Here is a 12,333-nt window from a genome sequence, read left to right on the forward strand (position 1 = left end):
ATCAGGAAAGCCGAGATGACATCACCCACACAAGCAAACACGTTGAGGCCTCGCGAGCCAAGGTTAAGTGAACAATAGTCGCTTAATTAGAGGCCAGGTGACAATACTTCCACATGATGAGCAGGAATGGACCGTCCTGGCCACACGTACTGTCTTGAGTGATCGAGTAAGAAACAACGCACTCACTCCCATTGTATCTTGTGTTTTTATATTAATTTAAAGTCCTTTCTGAGCTGCTGCATAATAAAATTTTCACACATAACTTGATAACTGGTACATTTCTTTAGCTGATCAGAGGACTTAAGAAACACAACACACTCACCTCCACTGTATTTCTTTGTTCCCTTATGTAAAGTCTTCTCTTATAATGGTGCACAACAATCTCCATACAGAACATGACAACTGACAGATTCTTTGCAGATCAGAGGGATTTCAGAAACACAAGACACTCACTTTTACCACATCTCGTGTTTTTATCCTTAATTTAAAGTCCTCTTTGATCTGCTGCATAACAGTGCCCATGCAAGACTTAACAAATGATAGATTCTCACTAGATCAGAGGGATTAAGAAACACAACAAACTCACTCCCACTGTATTTTTTTTTCTCTTAAGTCCCTTCCGATCTTCAGAATGACAATATCCACAGAAAACCTGACAATTGACAGATTCTTAGCGGATCAGAAGACTTGGGATTGAAGGAAAACGCTAAAAGTGAGAGTACGAGTGACAGGTTACTTGACTGTACCGCCAAGGCTGCTCACGTCCAGGCCCAAAGCAACTGTAGGGAGGGTGGGGGGAGGGGGGTGAGATTTGAACGTGTTATCGCCTCGAGGCCTCGGAGGTGTCAACATGTCAAGAGAGGCCATAATTACGCCAAACGAGAAGGTCACTGTAATACGATGCATGGCCACAAGCAGACAATGAAAGCCTCTCTTCACTGCACAAGTAATTCACATCAAGGTTCCTCCAACAATTGAGGCTTTGGTCATTTGCATACAAGACCCAAGGAGGTGAATCAGTATTGTTTTCCGAGATTGTTGCTTCTGTCGGTGTTGATCGTCAGGCATCGAGGCGTCTGTGCCTGCCTCGCGGTGTCGGGCAGTGAAAGGTGACCGGTCGTGCAGTGACGTTGGTGAATAATAATGAGACAAGCGATATGAATGTTTACAAGACTTTACACATACAATATTTGTCGCGTTCCGCAAGGTTATCTTCTGACTCTCCTCACTGTTCTGCTTACCTTCCTGATTTAAAAGTCAACCCATGTCTTCACTCTTTCAGCTTTTTCATTAATAAACTCTGAAACTTCCTGCTGGATAATTCTTTTCCCACTGTGATTATTTCAAAGGAGGAACATCAATAGCCCTTCCACCGTGACACGCAACAAATCACAACACAGAAATAACGCACTAAGTCTACAAGCACCTACAAGAGAGAAAAGAGATAATTAAAGTAGTAGATTTAACAATTTCCAGCCAGTATCATGTTTGGAGGTGGCTGTAGAATAGGAAGTTTTCTAGAATGGTTAGCAGTTAATGTGAAAAAAAAAAACAATCCTAAAAATAACGTACACAATCTATAAGAAGCATTAATAAAAAAGGACATATGTGGGATTATAAAGAATAAATTTAACAGTTTGGAGGTGGCTGTAGGACAAAAAGAGAGGTCCCAGAGTGGTTAGTAGTCAATGTAAGATATGAAAAACAGCACTGAAAAACATAGACACATCCCACGATACACGTCCTTCCCGTCGGGGCTACTTCCGATCACTACGCTGCGGAGAACGAACAAGCAAGACGCGGTGTGAATGTTTGGGAGTCTACTGAGGATCTGGTGGCGACACAGAATCCGTGTATACACCAACAAAGCATCAAGTTCGCCCTCCCTCGTGGCCTTAAATATTTACACAACGCTCGCCGGCTCCTCGAAGCGCCAAGAAAGTGCTTATTATGCCGGCGTTGGGACAGGCAGACGTGGGCTTCTGTATACTAAACACCGTATTCTGAAAATATTTCTGCGCCGCGCCACACTACTTTCAAAAGGCTCTAATAAAAGTGATAGGATTTTCAAGAATAGTTTTACGGTTTTAGTGACAGATTAACAACATTTCTACATTATTAAAAGGGGAAACACTCTTGAAAACTGTGGCCTTTGAAAAATAGTGATGGTGAGGTGAAACAGGGTTTTAAGTGTGTTTTTTACGGTTTTAGTGAGAGATTGATAACATTTCTATATCATTGACAGGAGAAGCACTCTTGAAAACACGACTAATCACCTCTGTAGCCTTTGGAAATAGTCGTATTGAGAGAGCAGAGCGTTTCTGAATACGGGTGTTCAGAGAGAGCCGTGTGTGTTTGTAGGACGCGACTCTGCGGTAGGCAAGGTATGGATAGGCATTCATGACTGGCGGCACGTGCTGATTGCTAGTTCTATTTTTAGCACGATGAGGGCGATAGGGTGATACTTATAATGGATGTAGTGGTGGTGGTGGTGGTGATGGTGATGGTGGTGGTGGTCGGGGAGCACAAGCTGGTGGTAGCAACTGATGGGAGGCAAGACGAGACAAGGTGATGAGGCAGCTTTGGGAGGAGAAATTAATGATCTCTCTCTCTCTCTCTCTCTCTCTCTCTCTCTCTCTCTCTCTCTCTCTCTCTCTCTCTCTCTCTCTCTCTCTCTCTCACAGCCTCGTCCTGCCTCGTCCTGCCATCAATCCTGACACTCGGGAGATCAAACACACGACATGCCGTCACGAGCTTAAGTCCCCACTCCATTCCTCTCTCTCTCTCTCTCTCTCTCTCTCTCTCTCTCTCTCTCTCTCTCTCTCTCTCTCTCTCTCTCGCTCTGAAGCTCTTATACTGCTAGCAAAAAAATGGAGAAACGAAAAATGAGCTGATAAAAAGTAAATACACTGGTAAAAATAACTAATAAAAAAGTTATTGGGTATAAGTTTCCCCTGTCAGAAGTACCGCGTCAGCAAGGTTATAATTAGGCAGGCAAGTGTTCGGCGCCTACGTACGTAATGCTATAAATCTGTGGGTGCAGAAAGCTGTGAGGGGGATCGACATGCAGGGTTACGGGGAGCACGGGAGTGGTTGGGAGGACATGATCAGTATGTAAAGACCCCCTACCTGCACTATCTCTCTCTCCTCTCTCTCTCTCTCTCTCTCCTCTCCTCTCTCTCTCTCTCTCTCTCTCTCTCTCTCTCTCTAAAAGTTTTGGGTCAGTTATGCCTCTGTTCAGTGTCTCTACATTCCTTCCATTCCCAGAGAGAGAGAAAGTGAGGGAGAAAAAAAAATACAGACAGAGAAAGGGTTACAAGTCACGTAACCTAATCCTGTTGCCAAGAGACTAATTGCAGTGCCTCTTCCTCCCACCCCCCTCTTCTCTCTCTCTCTCTCTCTCTCTCTCTCTCTCTCTCTCTCTCTCTCTCTCCTCTCTCTCTCTCTCTCTCTCTCTCTCTCTCTGCCTCGTTCCCTGCGTGCCTCTGTGCCTAACTCCTCCGGCGACGCGACGGGCGGCCCACGCGAGACTTCATGCACATTGATTACCTTCGCTGCCTCTCACTCTCCTGCTTCTGTGTTGCTGCTGCTGTTTCTGTCAGTATTAGTCTCTGGATGTCTCTTTGTTTTTTGTTTGTGTCTGTTTTTTGTTTGTTTGATTATGTTTGTGTGTGTGTGTGTGTTTGTGTTTGTCTGTTTCTGTCTGTTTTGTCTCTGTTTCCATCTGTTTGTCTATGCTCTCTCTCTCTCTCTCTCTCTCTCTCTCTCTCTCTTCTCTCTCTCTCTCTCTCTCTCTCTCTCTCTCTCTCTCTCTCTCATGTCCTTTCTGACTTTCTTTGTTTTCTTCCTATCTGTCGGTCTGTTTTTTCATTCTCTCTCTCTCTCTCTCTCTCTCTCTCTCTCTCTCTCTCCTCTCCTCTCTCTCTCTCTCTCTCTCTCTCTCTCTCTCTCTCTCTCTCTCTCTCTCTCATTCATCTGACTGGCACAACAACGCCAAGACAAGGCAAATCCAACACAACACTGGCAACCTCGTGCTCTTCAGATCGCCGCCTGGACGCAAGCAAGGTCACTTCTGCTTACCTCACCTCTTATATTACTTAGTTTTTTTTCCTATGCGACTATAAATGTATACCTAGAGGCCGCTTTTTTGCCCAGCGGGGACTTTTACGGCTAATCTGGTAGGAGGAGGGGCGAAGGCGTGCAGAGGAGGATGAGATATTAAGAAACTAAAGGTATGAGTTAAGCTGTGAGGAGACACGTCCCATTACCCACCGATCTCAGCGCCACCAGTGACCGCATTCCCAAACACTTCAGGCGTCTTATCTCCCGTAACCTAAGAGACGCCGAGAAAAGATGAAACACGGAAGAAGGAAGAATATAAAACAGTAATGGAAGAAGGAAGTAAGGAAGTAGAAGGTATAAATGAGGGAAGAAGAATATAAACACGAAAGCAAGTACTACCGAGATTACAAGGAGCTATCACTACTAGATGAGAGATAAGACGTGACCACCGCAGAGAATAACAAGACACAACGACCCATCAGTGCAACGAGGAAGTACAGCAACTCTAGTTTAAGTTTTAGAGGTTTTCAACAGCCTTTTCATGATTCCGGTGGTAATTTAACAAATTTTCGGCATCATTTCTTGTCGAAACACTCAGGAGAACCCGATTAATCAACCCCATGACCTTTGAAGATTGTAAGTATGTGAGAAAATAACGTTTTAAAATCCGGTTGTTGTTTATCGTGGGCATCATCACTACCTGATCGTTAGGGAGTTATTTTTATCACCTCGTCTTTTACGTACGTGCTTCTTAGGCCATGACTCGAGTGTTGCTGTACCTGAGCGCCTTGCCAAACACAGACCGGCCAGTTAGCCCCATCAAGATTCTGATTACAGGATGACATGGTAATATTTTTGCACTCTGAGGAAACGGAGGAGTCATGGCGTGAAACTAACCTGCTCTCTCTCTCTCTCTCTCTCTCTCTCTCTCTCTCTCTCTCTCTCTCTCTCTCTCTCTCTCTCTCTCTCTCTCTCTCTTTCTCTCACCACGACTATTATGAAAGGCCACAGAGATGATTAACCGGCTTCTCGAGAGTGTTTCTCTTCTAAATAAAGTAGAAATCTTATAAATCTGTCACTAGAACCGTAAAAACACCCTTGAAAACCCGTGGAACTTCAACTAGAGCCTTTTGACAGTGGTGAACGTGCGGCACAAAAGCTTTTCAGAATTACGGTCCTTAGTACAATACCATTCAATGCTCCAATCACTCCTATAGCATAAAAAGGCAAGAAATAGGGCGGCGTGTTTACATTCGATATCCCCACCACCAAAATAAACAAGGTGCTGGCATGTTTCCATTACCACGACCCGTAATGACGACACGGGATGAAGTGCTCGTGGTGTCGTTGTGGTGCGAGGTGACGGGAGGAGAAGGGAATGGTAGTGATGGACGCAGTGGTGGTGGTGAGATAGTGACTGACGCCACTGTAATCGCTGTTGATAATGATGGCGGATGGTTCATGATGAGGGGAGGAGGGGAGGAGGGGAGAAGGGGCGTGAGGGATGCTGGTCGCTGCTGATGGGAGAAAACGGGAGGGTAAAGGGTAAGGCTCCAACCTGGCGAGGGAGTGATTCTAGGCGTGAAGGGAGTGACTGTATGTATGAGAAAGGGAGATGCGGAGGTAGTGCTAACCGCTACGCTCCAGCTGTACTCTGAAACGCTTAGGTTTCTCATCACGACTGTTTTCGAAGGTCACAAAGATGACTGGCCAGGTTCTCAAGATGATAATGTAGAAATCTTATTAATCTGTTATTAGAAACTAGGAAATCCATGAAACCTTAAATAGAGATTTTCGAACCGTAAAACAACACCTTTGAAAACCCGTGTAACTTCAACTAGAGCCTTTTGATTGCAGTGGAGGTGCAGTTCAAAACATTTCAGAGTATTGTTCAGAGTACGACCATTCTACGACTCCGCTGTTACAAGTCATGGGAGATAGTCAACCTCTCACCTTCTCACCTTTCTGTCAGCTTTCTCTTCTCTCTCACTTACTTTCGTTTTATACATAACGCACCGTCCTTTCTGCGTCACACACACACACACACACACACACACACACACACACACACACACACACACACACACACACGAGAGGATCACTACCAAGGCAACTGTCCCCTAATCAGTGCACACACACACAGACACACACACGCTTCTACAGTAAGTGTGTTGACAGATGAAGGACAAGTGTTGGAATCTAGCAAGAGGGAAGTTAATTAAGTGAAAAGATAAATGGGTACGAGAGAGAGAGAGAGAGAGAGAGAGAGAGAGAGAGAGAGAGAGAGAGAGAGAGAGAGAGAGAGAGAGAGAGAGAGAGAATTTATGACTCTCTCTCTCTCTCTCTCTCTCTCTCTCTCTCTCTCTCTCTCTCTCTCTCTCTCTCTCTCTCTCTCTCTCTCTCTCTCTCTCTCTCGTCCTCCCATTCATTTACACAACAAAACCAGCAGACTCAAATAAAAGAAAACATTCAGTAACAACAGAAACAAAAACCAAGGGCAAACTCACCACTTTCCTTCTGTTGTGCCTCTTCTTATGGGCGCGTGAACGTTTCCTGGCAGCATCCACCTCATCCACCACCACCGCCAGCACTCCCACCACCACCGTCACCGCCACCCACAGTCTCATCCTCCCTTACACTTTCCTTTTTTTTTTTTTTTTTTTTCAGCCCACAGCCGCGTCCCGTTCAGCTTCTACCGCCCACGTGTGAAGGATTACCAGGTTGGGTACGTTGTGAGGTGCCTGTTGGCCTACTGAAGAAGGTAACTACTGAATGGCTGCTGGGTTGGCTGTGATGACTAAAGGTGATGTGAGGCTTTAGGCAATGGATGGTGGTGGATGCTTATGATGACTGAGCTTGTTTATGTTAGTTTTATGGTAGTTCCTTCACGATTAGCCACGTTGTTGAGTCAGTGAGGTAAATGGTGAGCTGGTCGTGGTGTGCGTGCCTCTCCGCAAGACGTGTCGTGAGATGGGTTCCTCTTCTCTCTTGCCCCGTGTCAGGCAGCGGCGGGATCTCTCTCTGTCTCTCTTCTGTGTTTCTGTCTCTCCTAGAAGCGCCTCGGTACGGACATTGTCACGCCTCGAGGACACAACGATCAAAACATAATGAGCGAAAAACAAACAAACAAACAAACAAAAAAAAAAAAAACACGCCTCTCAAACGAAAGACTGAACAATACACACCCAAAACAAACTAACAGATTGAATGCAGCGTATGTAAATTGACACACAAACACGTTCTTTTTAAAGCAAGTGGAGCATGAAGGCCAGTTTTATCCTGATACAGTAAAGCCCCGCTGTCTGGCCACTGTCCTATCTGGTCCTCTTCCTGCTTCTTGTTGACTTTCCCTTCCCGAGAAGCGACCCCTCCCAAGGCTGGTCACCGCCACTGCCTGTCCCCGCCGCCTTGATTCCTGATGTATGGCCGGCTTAAGCAAATGAGGAGGAGGAGGAGGAGGAGGAGGAGGAGGAGGAGGAGGAGGAGGAGGAGCAGGAGGAAGAGGAGGAGGAGTTGGACGAGGAGGAGTTGGAGGAGAAGGAGGAGGAGGAGGAGGAGGAGGAGGAGGAGGAGGAGAAGGAGGAGGAGAAGGAGGAGGAGGGGAGCTAGAAGTAGTGGAAGGAAAGGGGAACAAGGAAGAGGAGGAGGAGAAGGAGGACGACGACGAGAATAAGTAAGGAGAAAGGGAAAGGAGAACAAGAAGGAAGAGGAGGAGGAGGAGGAGGAGGAGGAGGAGGAGGAGGAGGAGGAGGAGGAGGAGGAGGAGGTGGGAGAGGTAGAGGGGGTTGAAGGAAGAGAAGGGTTAAGGAGCAGGATGAGGAGGGGCAGAAGGGGAACTAAGAGTAGGATGAGGAGGGTTCACGAGGAGGGTGGCTGAGAAGGAGGAGGAGTAGGAGGAGAAGGAGGAGAGAAAGGGAAGTGGAACGAGGAAGGTGAAAAGAAAAAAAAGGTGATGAGAATGATGATGATGACGGAGAGAAGGGAAGAGATGCGGAGGAAGGAAAAGTAGCGGAGAGGAAAGATGGGAGAGAGAAAGTAGATGAGGATAGCGGAGGAGGATGAAGATGACGAAGGAGAAAAGGGCGAAAAAAAAAAAAAAAACATAAGGATGCTGTTCCCTTTCTCATTATCCTTCTAATCGACCAATTACTTTCCTAATTACTAACTTGTTTCCCTGCACAGGCGCATCCTTTCTCATGGCGCTTAAACTTCATCCCGCCCCTTCAGTCGTGTCCTCTCACCTGCCTAAGGATAGACTAACTCCCTTTTACTCTTACTCTCTTATGCCTTCCTAGTAACAACCTGTCTTGCTATTAATCTTTACTTTCCAATCCTGCATCTCACTTAAGTTTACCTGGCACAGTAATTATAATTTATCTTTTTTTTTTTTTTACTGTTATTTGTTACGCATGAACAGACTTTGCTATCTTGTTCAATCTATTTTTTTAACGTACTGTACTCCAGTCTAGTCAAGCAACCTTATAGGCATACTTTACAAATGTCAGAGTGAATAGAGGTTTGGTTTCTATCAGTACTGCATGCTCACAAGTTCACCTGTTCGCGTATTTTCACAGCACTCCACGTAAATGCATCCGGGCAGACTTCACGCACCACATGCATGAACGAGCAAGGGACTTCACGGGAGTACCAACACACACACACATTCAGTTCTCACAGTGCCGCCCTCAACGCTTAAAAGGAAGCATGTGTGTTACTCTCACTTCGCTGCCTCAACCACTTGATCACCCTCGCAGCTGCAAGGGTCGCCAACACTTACACCAGTGCGACTCAGGACGACCACAGCACGGCACCTCACACTTTGCCTCACGCACCGCCAAACGCTGGGTCAGGCCTGGCGTGTGCATGCGCGTGCGTGTGTGCCAGGGGGTGTGAGGGTCGGGAGCTGCCGCCTCCACCACGCACGCCAGCCACTGCCTCACTGACCCTCACCTCGCCTCGCCGCGCCACCAACCCGCCAGCCACTTAGCTTCCTCCGTCCCGCTCTGTCCTCCCCTTCTTCTCCCTTTCCTTACCACTTCCCTCTTCCTCCTCCACGCTTCTTCCTGCCCGTCTCCTTCCTGTCACGTTTTCCATATGTGCCTTCAAGTCAAGATCAGCCAGTCTTTGGTCTTCCTCAGTCATTCCTCATCTGCTGCAAGGCATGGGTGGGTTTTACATGTGTGACACTTCACTTTGGGGCTTTGGAGGAAGTGGCTGTGTGGTGGATGCCGCTGTACGCCGTCTCGTTACTTCCGGGGTTGGAAAGGAAGAGTTACGGGAAGCCTTGTCACCCTCGCCACCCCGGAATCTGCGCCCTGGCTTGTGGCGACCAGTCTCCCTCAAGGCCACGTCCAAGGCGGGCCTTATCAGCAGTCCGAGGTAACCTTATCTCCTTCCACATAGAGGAACCATATGTGGATGTTTTGCTGCGGCGTGTTTGCGTCTCGGTTCCCTTCCGTTTCCTGAGCTGGCGGTGCCCCTAGCGAGGCCTATTTGTGTGGCGGCCTTGGTGTCTGGGGGCGGGCCGGCGATCACTTCCAGATTTATTGTTATTCATAAGGACGCGTCTGACTCACTGAGGGGGAGAGGGGGGAGGCTGCCGTGAACACTGAGTGACGGGTGTAGGCTGCACTCGTCGCAAAACACATCACGGGTCTGGCAAGCTGCACCTCACGCGATCACAAAGAATCAGAGCGAAACTGTATTACAATTTTTCGCTCCTTGACCTCAGCCACTTGATGCCACTAAGCTCATGAAACTGTGAAGTGTGGACCTTTTTCTCGTTTATTAAAGCAGGCCAAGGGTTACCTGGCAGAGGAGGGGTAATCCAATGCATGAGAGGAAAGGGGTCGAGTAAGAGACTTTTCATTCTGTAGATATATGTAGTAAAAATAAGTAATATCTACACAGGTGCATGGAAGAGAAGTACTGCCTCCTATCTAAGCCTTGGACGGACGGTTGGTAACTTGAGAAAAGTGAGCAAACAAGACAACAACATTTCATCGCAGCGGACAGGTGATCGCAAAACTAAATAAAAATACACCAAAAAGCCAGCACTTCAACTAAAGAGAAACACGAGTATTGCCACAACATCTCGCCAATCCCCAGCGGCTCTGAGGTGCACGGGACGCCTCGGGAACACGACCAATCCCCGAGTCATCAAGGCGGGCAGAAAGCTGTAACAGTACGCCTCCCGCAGACCCGTGATGCTGTCAACCCGACCTCAGCTGCATACCGCACACAGGACGCGGCGTGGCGAAGGGTTAAGGTCCGCATGAATGGAGACGTTTCCTGTCACACCACTAAGACGGAGTGTACTGGATCGTGTTATGAAGGATATTTAAAGAGGAAATAGGATAATAACTGCATAACACAGGAAGATATAGAAACGTCATGAGTCAGAGAATAAAAGGGAATTCTAAACAACATGGCAGGTTTTTAAAAAGTGAAGTCACGGATGTCTTGTTACAGACAAAGCTCGGAATAGATTGAAAGCTGAACGGCCAGAATGCTAAACTAGGAAAGCAACACATATGCAAGACAAACAGCGAACACAGTGAAACAGACGCACGGCAGACGGGCATGGTTGTCAATGCTGATGAGAACATTTGTCGAAAGGGCGAGACACGGCCAGGCGGAGCTGTGCCCAAGCCGGACAAGGCCGAGTGAGGCGGAGCCCTGTGAGATAGGCCAAGGGTGCGATGGGGAGTGGCGAGGATTCTCTCTCTCTCTCTCTCTCTCTCTCTCTCTCTCTCTCTCTCTCTCTCTCTCTCGTTTCCTTATACGTGACGCGTCTGGAGGCGCCGCCCACCACGCCGCCCTATACAAGGGACGGTACAGAGGTGTAGGTAAGGAAGACAGCTATAAACTCCATTCCTCTTGGTCCGCACCGAGGTCCGCGCTGATTTAATTTGCCTAAGCTGTGAATCTCGCTCGAAACTAATATGGAACTGATTGCTGTAAAGCAGCGTTGGATTAGAACATAACAACATATGAAAATAAGGGAAGCTGCAAGAAGCCATCAGGCCTACACGCAGCAGTCCCTGTATAAAACACCTATTTCCACGCATCGTCCCCATCCATAAATGTCTTATCTACATGGTTTGCCATTAATTTGTGTATTCCTCTCCTATTTACATTTTTAAATCACTTTCAACGAGTTTTTATAATTTACTTTTTAACTAATTTTCAACAAGTTTATATGATTTATCTATTTTTAACTAATTTTCAACAAGTTTATATGATTTATCTATTTATATACTTTAAATTTATCGAGCTTCTATGAATTTTTTTTTTCTTTTTTTTTACTCACCGCCAACGAGTTTCATTGCTTAAACATGCACACACCACTTCCACCACCACCAGTTTCTAGTTGCAACACCATCGTAAATCGACGTAAATATAACCTTGAGCAACAACAAACAGCAGCCAGGCTCGTCATGACCCCTGCACTGCCCTCGCCGCTCTTTCCTGCAGCTCGGATTTCAAGGTCATGATGCTATTGCTAGAATAAACTAAGATACTATCATCATTGATTCTTAGCAACACCCGCCACCATTACCACAACCAACAACAACAACAATAGCAACAGTCTCCTCACCAGCACTGCGTCTCGTCTCTCGTCTCCGAACTGATTCGGAACAGTTTTTACTACAGTAACTATGCACTGAACCCTTGAGACAAGCAAACCCCTTCACGTAGCTATTTCCTGTCGTAGAGTGACGCAGTAAAGGCAGCGCAGCCTCCAAAACGACACGCAGCACAGTTTACTTGACTTGCAGATACCAGCACCAAATCTTTAGGTCCCCGGAAGGTGAGACTGTCAGTATAAAGAGTCATCGGGTGAAGGTCGAACCATTGTCTACAAGTTAATGCCAACACACACACACACATACACACACACACACACACACACTTACCTATGTATCCATCTATATTTACATAATAACATAAGAAGATAAGAAAATAAGAGGAACTAGAAGAAGCCATCAGACATACACGAGGCAGTCCTTATATAATAAGATCAAAACACACGATATAACGCAAATTCAGCCTAAAATTTTAGTTTTCTCTGGTGATTCCTCTGTTACACTCCCATGAAAATATGTTAATTTGATCCCTCGCATTAGTCCACTGTACCCGTATACGGCACTCTTCTTACAGCAGGACCGGAGCCTTAGAAACTGGTGGCGTCGTGAATTCCTTGGAAGTGCTGCAAAGCTTTTATCTCCTACCTAAGACACAGGTTACTGATGCAAGCAACAGCGCTAA

This window comes from Scylla paramamosain, chromosome 6 (genome assembly GCF_035594125.1).
Source record: "Scylla paramamosain isolate STU-SP2022 chromosome 6, ASM3559412v1, whole genome shotgun sequence".
NCBI lineage: Eukaryota > Metazoa > Arthropoda > Malacostraca > Decapoda > Portunidae > Scylla > Scylla paramamosain.